This window comes from Mytilus edulis, chromosome 10 (genome assembly GCF_963676685.1).
Source record: "Mytilus edulis chromosome 10, xbMytEdul2.2, whole genome shotgun sequence".
Classification (NCBI taxonomy): Eukaryota; Metazoa; Mollusca; class Bivalvia; order Mytilida; family Mytilidae; genus Mytilus; species Mytilus edulis.
The window spans coordinates 9605124-9617502 of record NC_092353.1 but is presented as its reverse complement, the minus strand read 5'-3'; the positions used below and the strand labels follow the sequence as shown (position 1 = coordinate 9617502).

The 12379-nt window shown below is 33.0% G+C and overlaps 1 protein-coding gene across 1 annotated transcript in view; it reads right to left on the bottom strand.

Moving 5' to 3' along the window:
• The window catches only part of LOC139493346 (uncharacterized), a 39475-nt gene extending 27333 nt beyond the window's left edge, over positions 1-12142 (bottom strand). The window contains exon 1 of the mRNA XM_071281671.1: positions 11935-12142. The gene's annotated coding sequence lies outside the window, so the exon portion shown is untranslated. The remainder of the gene's footprint in view (positions 1-11934) is intronic.
• Positions 12143-12379: the final 237 nt, after the last annotated feature.

Sequence of the window (12379 nt, the reverse complement as noted above, 5' to 3'; positions counted from 1 at the left end):
CCAATATAATTGTTTGTAGATACTTAATCCGCCATTTGGGGAGACAAATTTCTAATATAACATAGTTTACATTTAAATTTAAAAATAACCAAAGAATGATCAATGAAATGGATTTGTAAAATATATCTGTTATGATTCTCTATTTATGGATAGAAAGAAATATACAAATTAAATTAACCAAGGATTGAAGTTTATCTATTTAATATTTATTTTCGTTTATCTTCGAATAAATTATATACAAAACAAGTTTTTTAAATGGTATAGCCGAACCAAGAAAATATTCAATAAACTGTTTTAGAACTTATTCTATCTCGAAGTCATCGATAATTCATTTATATTCAACACTTCCAACACTGTTAATATAGTTTCAACAGAACATGTAATGAACAATGCATTACCGAGTTAGAGCGAACAGACTTTTTCTTTCAGAAGTATAAAATAAACACAGTTGTCATTAAAATAACTCAATTGTTAAAACTAAAGCAATGTCCAGAAATTAACCAAAACGTTGTTGAAACGCCACAAAGACAAAAATTAGTAGTGTCGTGTTCTATCATTCCATATGTTTGTAAAAATAAGTAATCTAGCTTTTCGGAGCAGATTCTTAGATTTTGAGTATAATATTCCTACCCTTCATGTATAGTGTTTGTAAAAACTACGTAGATCTGAATGCACCTGGACGTTTCTGAATTACAAACTGCAAACATTTGTGTAACAAAATATTGTGTGGTGTGGGTGAGAGCGAACTCACACCTCAATATATTGAACTGGTTAAAATGTTTCGCAATTATTATGTAAACCGAATATATTGTTGGCCTATATGTTTTAGTCATTGATTGATTGGTTAATTGATGGTGTTAAACGCCACTTTCAATACACTTGGCTATACCGTGGAGGCCAGATTTTATTGGTGGTGGAAGCCAAAGTGCCGGGAGAGTCCAATTGACCTTTGGTAGATCAACTGACATTCATAGTCATACATAACCCAAATCAAACGCACCTGCCACGAGCGGTGTTCGAATACAGTTCTTTAAACTATTCCTAGTTCGACCGTCAGTAAGAACATGAACCATGACTAAGCGACTACCGTGTGCCAGAATCTCAAAAAAACAGAAATTCAGACCATAAGTAATGCATATTCAATAAATGGTCTTTTTCTTCAAACTTTTGAAATGTGTAAATGCTTGGCTATACTCGTACAAATGTATAGTTACCGTCAGACGAAACAGTAAAATTGGCTCATTTTACTTAACAGTGCCCTATATCCCCTTCACCTAACTTCTCAGACGACATAAAACACCGACGGGAGTTTGAGCCCTATATCACTTTGTGCTATCGACTAACACAATATTGAACAAATAGCATTATGGTATATTTTGTTTCGTGCCACAATGATCTATCACAAATTTTTAACAATATTTTCGTATAAGATGCATATACGAATGTAACAAGAGTTCTTAATATATTCAAGGAAAAATAATTCAATCGATTGTTAATACTTCTGTATACAAGTCACAATGATTCTGAAGATCTGTGAAAACAAAGAAAACGGTACCAATGTAATAAATTGAAAACGTTATTATCTTTAATTAATTTACTTATATGTTACCAGCATACTAATTCTTCTTATGTTTACTTTAAAGACTATATGATCCAGAAAATGCCATAAAGTATTTGCCGATATAAAACTTTTTAGAAAACTTATCTATCAATGAATTATACTTTTATAATAACTTTTTAAACATTTCCTAATCATTTATTTAATGTTGTTTACAAGAATTAACAGTATACAATTATTGACAAATAAAATGAATATTGTATGTTGGTTATTGGTAATTTTCTATTCTGTTTTACGATTGACCAAATTAAATTGATGCAAGATATCTTAAGGCATCTCAGCATTCAGCATGATGAAATCAATAAATATGTTGTACATTATTAGAATACTGAAGACATATAAATGTTGACTTCTACTCTGATATATAACAGTGCTTTTGTCCTATAAGGAAGTGTGATGCGGATAATTCACGTAGACCAGGAAAAAAGGCGCAATATGTTTTAATAGAAGGAAATAATTAAAAAAAATTAGACAAGTTTATGAAATTAATCGAGGTATTGCATGAGACTTTGTATTGGTTTCGTACGCACTGTAAGCTTGGCATTTTTATATTTATACATATGCGGCTAAGTAGCAAAGTCATTTTAGCAACGTTTAACTGAAGTAGAAACCATACAATTTAATCTAAAAACAGATTAGACATTGCTACATTTGGTAACAGAAAACCAAAAGGATTGTACTGACAAAAATTATCCGCAGGTTATACTGCCTGATTGGTGTGAACAAGATGACCTGCATGTTATACTGCCTGATTGGTGTGAACAAGATGACCCGCAGGTTATACTGCCTGATTGGTGTGAACAAGATTATCCGCAGGTTATACTGCCTGATTGGTGTGAACAAGATTATCCGCAGGTTATACTGCCTGATTGGTGTGAACAAGATGACCCGCAGGTTATACTGCCTGATTGGTGTGAACAAGATTATCCGCAGGTTATACTGCCTGATTGGTGTGAACAAGATGATCCGAAGGTAATTATATTGCCTGATTGGTGTGAACAAGATGATCCGAAGGTAATTATACTGCCTGATTGGTACGAACAAGATGATCCGTAGGTCATTATACTGCCTGATTGGTGTGTACAAGATGATCCCGCAGGTTATACTGCCTGATTGGTGTGAACAAGATTATCCACAGGTTATACTGCCTGATTGGTGTGAACAAGATTATCCACAGGTTATACTGCCGGATTGGTGTGAACAACATGATCCGCAGGTTATACTGCCTGATTGGTCTGAACAGGATGATCCGCAGGTTATACTGCCTGATTGGTGTGAACAAGATGATCCGCAGGTAATTATACTGCCTGATTGGTCTGAACAAGATGATCCCGAAGGTTATACTGCCTGAGTGGTGTGAACAAGATGATCCGCAGGTAATTATACTGCCTGCTTGGTGCGAACAAGATGATCCGCAGGTTATACTGTCTGATTGGTGTGAATAAGATGACCCGCAAGTTATACTGCCTGATTTGTGTGAACAAGATGACCCGCAGGTTACACTGCCTAATTGGTGTGAACAAAATAATCCGCAGGTTATACTGCCTGATTGGTGTGAACAAGATGATCCGCAGTTTATACTGCCTGATTGGTGTGAACAAGATGATCCACAGCTGGTTATACGACCTGATTAGTGTGAACAAAATGATCCGCAGGTCATACGACCGGATTTTCGTGAACAAAATGATACAAATGTCGTTTGATAGTCGTGAACAAGATGATACAAATTTCATACGGCCGAATTGTCGAAAACATGATGATCCAAATGCCAAGAAAAAACAGATTAACGAAAACACAAGATGATTCAAGGCTATTACATGTAGGGCGAATTTTCGTGAACAAGTTGACTCAAAGGTCATACGGTCGAATGGTCGTAAACAAGATGAATCAAAGGCCATAAGACTGGATTGTCGGGAAAACGATATATAATCCAAAAGCTATTAGAACTGATTGTCATGAACAAGATAATACAAAGGTCATAAGACCGGTTTGAGAAGAAAATGCAATGAACATAACTATTCTGTATAATGGTTACTATTTTATCAGTAACTTCCTTTAACAGCTTTCTCTCTTTTCTTGATAAGGCTACTATGTTAAAATAAATGTTTTATAAATGATACTGCTTACAGTGTATGTTTACTGTCTTATTATGCTATTGTTTCAGAGAAAGGGAGAAGGTTTGGATCCATTAAAACGTTTAATCCCGCTGCAAATATTTGCACCTGTCCTAAGTCAGGAATCTGATGTACAGTAGTTGTCGTTTGTTTATGTAATATATACGTGTTTCTCGTTTCTCGTTTTATTTATATAGATTAGACCGTTGGTTTTCCCGTTTGAATGGTTTTATACTAGTAATTTTGGGGCCCTTTATAGCTTGTTGTTCGGTGTGAGCCAAGGCTCCGTGTTGAAGGCCGTACTTTAACCTATAATGGTTTACTTTTTAAATTGTTATTTGGATGGAGAATTGTCTCATTGGCACTCACACCACATCTTCCTTTATCTATTATCTCCATATTTACAAAATAAATTAAATTCTTATAATAGATTCTATATGTTCTGTCTTTCATCGTGTTCATTTATTTACATGCCTTAAACTATCATTTGGTTATTAGTTATTCCATACGGCATTAGTATCGTAAAAAGACACAAACACTACAATGAGACGTGGCTCTATATATACCACGCACATTTACCTTGTAAAAGATAACTCCGGATTTGTAAAAACATTAATGATTAATAATTCTACAAAGGATGTAACTTAGTCTTTGGAAAACGTTTACGATAGATAATCAATACAATACACATACGACATCCCTGGTGGGAGATATTGTATCAATGAACAAAGACAGTTATTTAACATAACGCCTTCAGAATCAGTCAACCCATTATATGATAATGGGTTAAAACAATTAGTTAGGACACACCTTTATATAAGATAAAAAAACTGAGTTAAAGTTTCCTTCATTCTAAACAGCAGAGAAGGATTTAAAAAAAACCAAGAAAAACGTGATTTAATGTGTGCTTCATTGAAGTTCTCGTCTCACCCCTCAATTTCCTCCCGCCCCCTCCCAAAAACAAATTTAAAAGAAAACCGATATGAATTGCTAATGGGAGCCCCACGCAGCGACCAAGCATAAACAAATGAGCGAGTGCGAAGATTTAATTTTAATTAGATTGTAGAATGAATATAAAATCGCAGTCTAACTTTAAATAAGAAGAAGTGGTGGAATATTCACCAAGAGAACTTTACCAATCAACGGTGTAACAAGTTACAGGTCTGCATATTTTCTACAACAAAATCCATACAGTATAGAAATTACCAAAGAGTCTGACATATACACATAAATATATATCCTAGACTTACATCTGATGTAACTGATGTCTTTTCCGAAATTTGACTACTATTGCTAATTTGGGATTCTTAAACGTAGACGAATTTACAGAGTTGTCTCATTCTCACTCATACCTCATCTTCTTATATATATTACCTGACTGTGGAAAAATCTCCCAGGTTAGATCTAGAATAAAATCTAAACTAGAGGCTCTTAAGAGCCTGTGTCGCTCACCTTGGTCTTTGTGCATATTGAACAAATTACACAGATGGATTCATGACAAAATTGTGTTTTGGTGATGGTGATGTGTTTGTAGATCTTAATTTACTGAACATTCTTGCAACTTACAATTTTCTCTATCTATAATAAACTTGGCCCTATGTTACAGAGGAAAATATTTTGTAAAAATTTACAAAAATTTACCAAATTCATGAAAATTGTTAAAAATTGACTATAAAGGACATTAACTCCTTAAGGGGTCAACTGACTATTTTGATCATGTCGACTTATTTGTAGATCTTACTTTGCTAAACATTTTTGGTGTTTACAGTTTATCTCTATCTATAATAGTATTCAAGATAATAACCAAAAATGGCAAAATTTCTTTAAAAATTACCAATTGGGGTACAGCAACCCAACAACCAGTTGTCCAATTCATCTGAAAATTTCAGGGCAGATAGATATTAACTTGATAAACAATTTAACCGCTTGTCAGATTTGCTCTAAATGCTTTGGTTTCAAAGTTATAAGCCAAAATCTACATTTTACCCCTATGTTCTATTTTTAGCCATGGCGGCCATCTGGATTGGTTGGCCGGGTCACTGCACACATTTTGTAAACTAGATACCCTTATAATGATTGTGGCCAAGTTTGATTAAGTTTGGCCCAGTAGTGTCAGAGGAGAAGATTTTTGTAGAAGATTACAAAAATTTACGAAAAATAAGTAAAAAATGACTATAAAGGGCAATAACTCCTTAAGGGGTCAACTGACCATATTGGTCATGTTGACTTATTTGTAGATCTTACTTTGCTGGACATTATTGCTGACTACAGTTTATCTCTATCTATAATAATTATAATATTCAAGATAATAACCAAAAACGGCAAAAATTCCTTAAAATTACCAATTCAGGGGCAGCAACACAACATCCGGTTGTTCATTTCATCTGATAATTTCAGGACGGATAGATCTTGCCTTGATAAACAATTTTACTCCATGTCAGATTTGCTCTAAATGCTTTGCAATTGGTTTCAGAGTTATAAGCCAAAATCTACATTTTACCCCTAAGTTCTATTTTTAGCCATGGCGGCCATCTTCGTTGGTTGGCCGGTTACTGGACACATTTATAAAACTAGATACCCCAATGATGATTGTGGCCAAGTTTGGTTAAATTTGGCCCAGTAGTTTCAGAGGAGAAGATTTTTGTAAAAGTTAACGACGGCTGGACGACGGCCGCCAAGTGACGAGAACAGCTCACTTGGCCCTTTGGGCCAGGCGAGCTAAAAAGGCAAGGTATTTGTTTTTTTTAGAAAACCGAATGCTTGAAAAACAATATTATATCCTATCAATTAATTTGAGTTTGTTGTCTCTGTGGACTTTATTCTTGTAAGATAAAACGTAGTTACCAGAAAAGATCTCTCGTTAAATGAAAAAACTAGTGCTCTTGTCCTTCAATGATAACATTTTATTACCCCTCAGTTGACAGAAGGGGGAATAATACACGTAAAGTTTACAGATTCCATTACTCTTATATTCTCTAGGGTACAATTGTATCGGTCTGAATAACCAGCAATGCCTAATACCATATGAAACACATTGATAAATAACAAGCATAGCTGATGATGGATTTTCATTTTATTTGGAATCAAATTGCATAGAATATGTAAAAATATTATTTCAAAATAAATTACGACTTCCGGAAAAAAAATATCTTCTTGAGATCATTTGAAGGTCGAAGTTATCATGTTGTTTTGTTGGTTTAAAATTAAGACTTTAGAGATGTATCTCAATTAGGAAATATTTCAGATCAGAACAAATCCGGTTGAAGTATAGTACGTTGTTGTGCTTGAGAATACAAAGCCTTTCAGAACTTTACATTGTAACAGGTATGAAACGGATTAATTATTTCAGCAACGCAACATTGCTTTAATTGAATTTATATTTCCATACCTTCCAGAAAAAGCACTTTGATCTATAAAAACATAGAACAAGGTAAACACATTTCGTGATATATATCCATTAAATTATTCACCGAAGAAAGATACGTGCTTTTATGGTAGATTTAGAACCATTAAATTAATTTATAAAACATTAACAGATATTCTATACCTGGTTTTAATTTCAACTTTGATAACATTCATCTATACAGTTGTATGAGGAGGAGGATAATTATTTGAGGACATCTACATTACAAGTCGCTGTCATTTGATATCCTCGTTTATTTAATAAACGCCAGTGGTATTAAAATATCATGGTTCAACACGTAAGCTTTTTGTTTCTTAGAACTTCTATAACGATCATCAAGTTGGGGTTTATGAACTATTCAAATGAATGACTTCAAACTTACTGTTTGGGACACGTTAGTTTATTGGCTTCCGTGTCAGCTGCAACATTGTAATCTAACTTTCTATCGTGGAAATCATGCCAGAAGGTAAATCTTTGGCATATATCGTTTCAACTGGGAAAACAATCAGCATTTTGCAGGCACTACATAATTGTTCCTATACAGTTACTGAAAGTTCATGATAATTGGAAATTCAAATTTATTTAGTTCATTGTAATAAAATTGAGAATGGAAATGGGGAATGTGTCAAAGAGACAAAATCCGACCATAGAGCAGACAACAGTCGAACGCCACCAATGGGTCTTCAATGCTACTATCACTATCAAAATCTTAAGCATAGATATTCAATTGCAGTCAATTAAACTATGAAGGCAGATGTATACTCCATATCCATTTGACGTTGGAAAGTTGGTAGATATAAAAATTGAAAGTTCACTATGAGGAAAATTAAAAGCATTTCTTTTATTGTAGGATATTATGTTAATCAACATAGATGTCTAAAATTAAAGTTAGTTAAGATGTATAGCAGATATGTTTGTATCTATAGTAACTAACCTTTATCTTAAACACACATTAACCGTTTTATTTGTTTTAAAAACTGAGATTTTATTTAATAAAATATGTTCTCAACATGAATAATTTTTGAAATTTGCATCGTCCTGAATATGCATGTATTATTTGCCACTGAACGTTAACTAGATAAAAACTATCACAACAGTCTAATTTGCATTAGGATATTAAGTTTTTCATAACGATGACTGATAGTCTCATCTTTTTACAACTAATATATAGATGAAGCTTATTTGGAGGTCATAGAAAGTAAGCCATTTATCCTAATTGGTTTATTGACAGATCCTTTTCATTGCAGATTTATCAGATTATGTTATTTGCATTTGGAAACAACAACATATAATTAGGTCTTTCCACCTTTCTGTGGAAAGACCTATTGTATTTCTTCTGATTATTATTATTTTTTTTTTTTTTTTTTTTTTCTTCCGCCTAATTTTGATATTGCGACAAATGTTTGTTTCTCAATATGTCGCTTAGATATTTTTCATATTGTATCGTACAGTTTATGCGCTTTTACATTTAACCCTGCTAAGCCGAACACTTTTCTTTGTAAGAGTTATCTCCCTATTCACTGTTTATCATCAGAGTGCATCTCCTTCGTAACAAAAAAAGATAGCGACAAAATTCTTTTTACAAATTGTTCGTTACATCCTAAGGAAAATTTGGCTTATTTGGATCGAAGCGATTCGATGAAATTTTATAGGAGTTATCTACCTTTACAAAATTATTTTCTCAATATGTGTTATTAACTAATAAACCGTCAACCGTATAACCCTGGAATGTATTTATTTGAGATCCCTAGGCCCTTTATTAGAAAATGGGGTCAAGGTCAAAGGTCAAGGTCAAGTTCTAAATTCGGTTTTCCATGTGTTTGTATTTTCTCCAACCCTTGAAAAGGTACATATTAAAGAACAAGTGCAAAATGATTGCTATATAGTTATGAAGATATGTTACATTTGGTCTGATACAATTAAATAGCATCTAATAGGAGTTAGTGCCCCTGAAATGTCTTGATATGAGGTTATTTGATTATAACTTCAACTAAGTCCATTTTAATGGCATTTGACCTTGTGCAAAAGGTTGGATGACAAATGACCTTGAAAAATGACTACCGGAAGTGACCTTGAGAAAACCGGAAGTAACCTTTTTTGCAATTTTTTCGTATAAAAGTACTCAGAATCCATATATTTTGTCATATAGATACATAAACTTATTACTGAAGACTAAAAATGACTTCCAACAAACCGGAAGTGACCATGTATCTCCCATTCTTAATACAAAAGTATATAGAAACTATATATTTTTGGAATCAGTGTGAAAGAAGCTATCATATGAGACCGGAAGTGACATTCATTTCACCGGAAGTAGCATATTATCTCCTTTATATCACTTAAAAATATGATTAAACCATTATTTATCGTATCAGTATGAACAACTATCTTCAGAATCTTATCAAAATTTCTTTGATATGGAAAGACCTTCAATTGTTCTCTGAACAATTGGTTTTTAATTCTTTTTATATTGGTTTCAGGCATAATAGTCGTTCGATGCTCTGGAACATGTTGTGGAAGTACATTTAATAGACGTATAAAATGACGATTTCAAGACTTGATTATTATTTCTTATAACTAATGTCATGTTATTCAAGTATGCCCTTTTCTGGAAAAAAACTTATCTGGCGTCCTCTTTTGAGGGCAGTTTTTTTAGCCATCAGGATCATCATTATGTTAAGGAATAAATATCGCGTTCAATTAAAACAGAAACACGGTATGTCGTTCAGAATTTGAGAGAGTGGTTTAACAGTAGGTGTTTTTCGTTCGTTCGGTTAACAGTAGTGGTTTTTCTTTCGTTTAATTTCCAAAACCATTCTATATTTACAAATTCTCGTCATTGTCGTCGCCTCGTCGTCGTCCCCCTTCCTACTCTTCCTTATTATTAGCATCAATTTTAAAAACCATGATTTAGTAAACACTTATATTAATCAATACAAAATGTCAGAAAAACACTGTTCGTCCCGGCGATCTGTATTTGAAAGGACATCCGGAATCTACCCTACCTTTTGTTCTATTTATTCAGTTGTTGTAGATCGATGAATGGTTTTCAATAGCATAGGCTAGTAATTATCGGATGTGTTGGACAGGTATATAGACCATCATATCGAACAATACTAAATCGATTCGATTATCAATTGCAGACCTATAATGACCCATTATTGAATAATTAACTTTTATACATCTGCACGATGTCGATGTATATCTATAGAGGATACAGTAACAGCAAGGCTAAACTGTGATGTTAATATACGCAGAGGAAGTTAATATAAAAATAAATATCCTTTTGTGTGATATATTTTATTTTGGGATTGATGATACAATTACATCTGGCCGCGATATATAGATATAAATGATACTTTTATCACAATGATAGCTTTTTTTTGTGCTGATGCGGCGTAAAGCCATCACCAATCAACACTTTAAAATTCATAACTTGTTTTTTGTTTTATGAAATAATAATCTAATATTATCTCTAACACATAAATATCGATTAAGTAATTTTCATGCTGACTCAAGCAGAACATGCCACGATTTACAAATTAATCTTGTATATCAGTTTTCTCTTTTATTCTAGATCGTCTTTCCAAAACATTCTCAATTGGAATCTCTTTATATTCTATAAAAGGTATAATATTGATTTTAACATCTTTAACAATATACCCGTTTCTCTATCCTTCAATGGACGTTAAGCAACCAACAATCAATCAATCTATCCTTCAATGTGACTAAGGGAAGCTGCATTATCATCAATTGTACATGCATTTACAAGATAACACAATGTAAACGGAACACCATTGATTTCTTCAATAAGGTTTATATAATCTTAATTATGCCTTATTTGCTCATACGCCATGGAAGTCAAGTTTATCACAAGAATTATTTTCAACCTGTTTTATTTTCTCTTTGATTAAACCTCCCACTTCATCAGGTTTTTATTTTGTGTGTTGAACTTTCTTTTGGTCCAATAGTGAATGGTAGTCCCGAACCCTCAGATTTGAAACGCAATCCGTTTATTGGGCACATGGAATGAGTCCCATTTTATTTTTATGTAGGTGTAAATTGTCTTCACATCAGTTGATGCTAATGATTTGGTCGGAATGTTGTAAGTATGAGATTGAAGATTTATTTAGATTATTTATTGATTTTAATTTAATTCAGTTGGTGTGGCTGTATTTACTTATCTTAAAAAGCAAACAACATAGGAAAGATAGAAAATTTGACAGCTTCAATTACAACAGTCTGATGTATCATTCTTTGCTGCCATTTTTAATATTCTAAGCAACAAAAGCGACATATTTAATTTTGCATTACCGATCTTCTATTTGTCATTCAATTAAACTGATAGGTAATCCTTTTTTATAAATCATACAGAATTGACTTTTAGGAGAAGAGTCCATAAACAGAACTAAGATACATTTTGTTAATGGATTCTTGTCAGGAGCTATAACTTATAAGTGGTTGATACAGAAGATATTGGAACATAAGAAATGTCCGTATGGTGAGATTTAGATGTAATGTGGACTGTTGGCTTGCTTTGTTATTCCTGTTAAGTCTTTGATTACTATAATATTTCATTGTTATTGCACTAAGCAAGCTACCAAAACGTGCAAGATGCAGAGATTATTTTACGAAAAAATACGAATAATTACATTTACTTGATTAATATGGCATGCGACTTTTTTCCTATTACAAGGAACAATATATTATAGATGTGCTTGAAGTAAAATATTCTAGTGAGAGAAAAATATCGGAAAAACATCAGTAAGTCTATAATGAGTAAATTGTTAAAATCTTACCCTTTTAATACAGATGTTATGCTCTCTCTGTGTGTCACAGTCTTGTAGGTTTCATCTGTCGCTTCTCAAAGGAATCAGCTATACCGAGATTTACACTATCGATCAAAACACCTACGAATGCGCATGACACTTTGGACACTCTGTGACGTAAATTAACAAAGGACAGTTTCAGTAATGGACGTTGGAACCTAAACAATAATCAGTAAACAAAATTGTCAATATAGCCACACACTTTACATTTAGCAGTTTGTGTTGCTGATTGAGTTAATGGTAGCGGAACATCGCAAACAAAAAAGCCTAAATCATTCTAATTTTTCATTTCGCCATTATTGGAAAATTCCACGATCGATGGGAATATTAGATATTCTATGTTATATTGATATAGAATATATAGTATTTCATAATGATTGACTGCTGAGAAATTCAAGTGTTCTAAATGACGTTT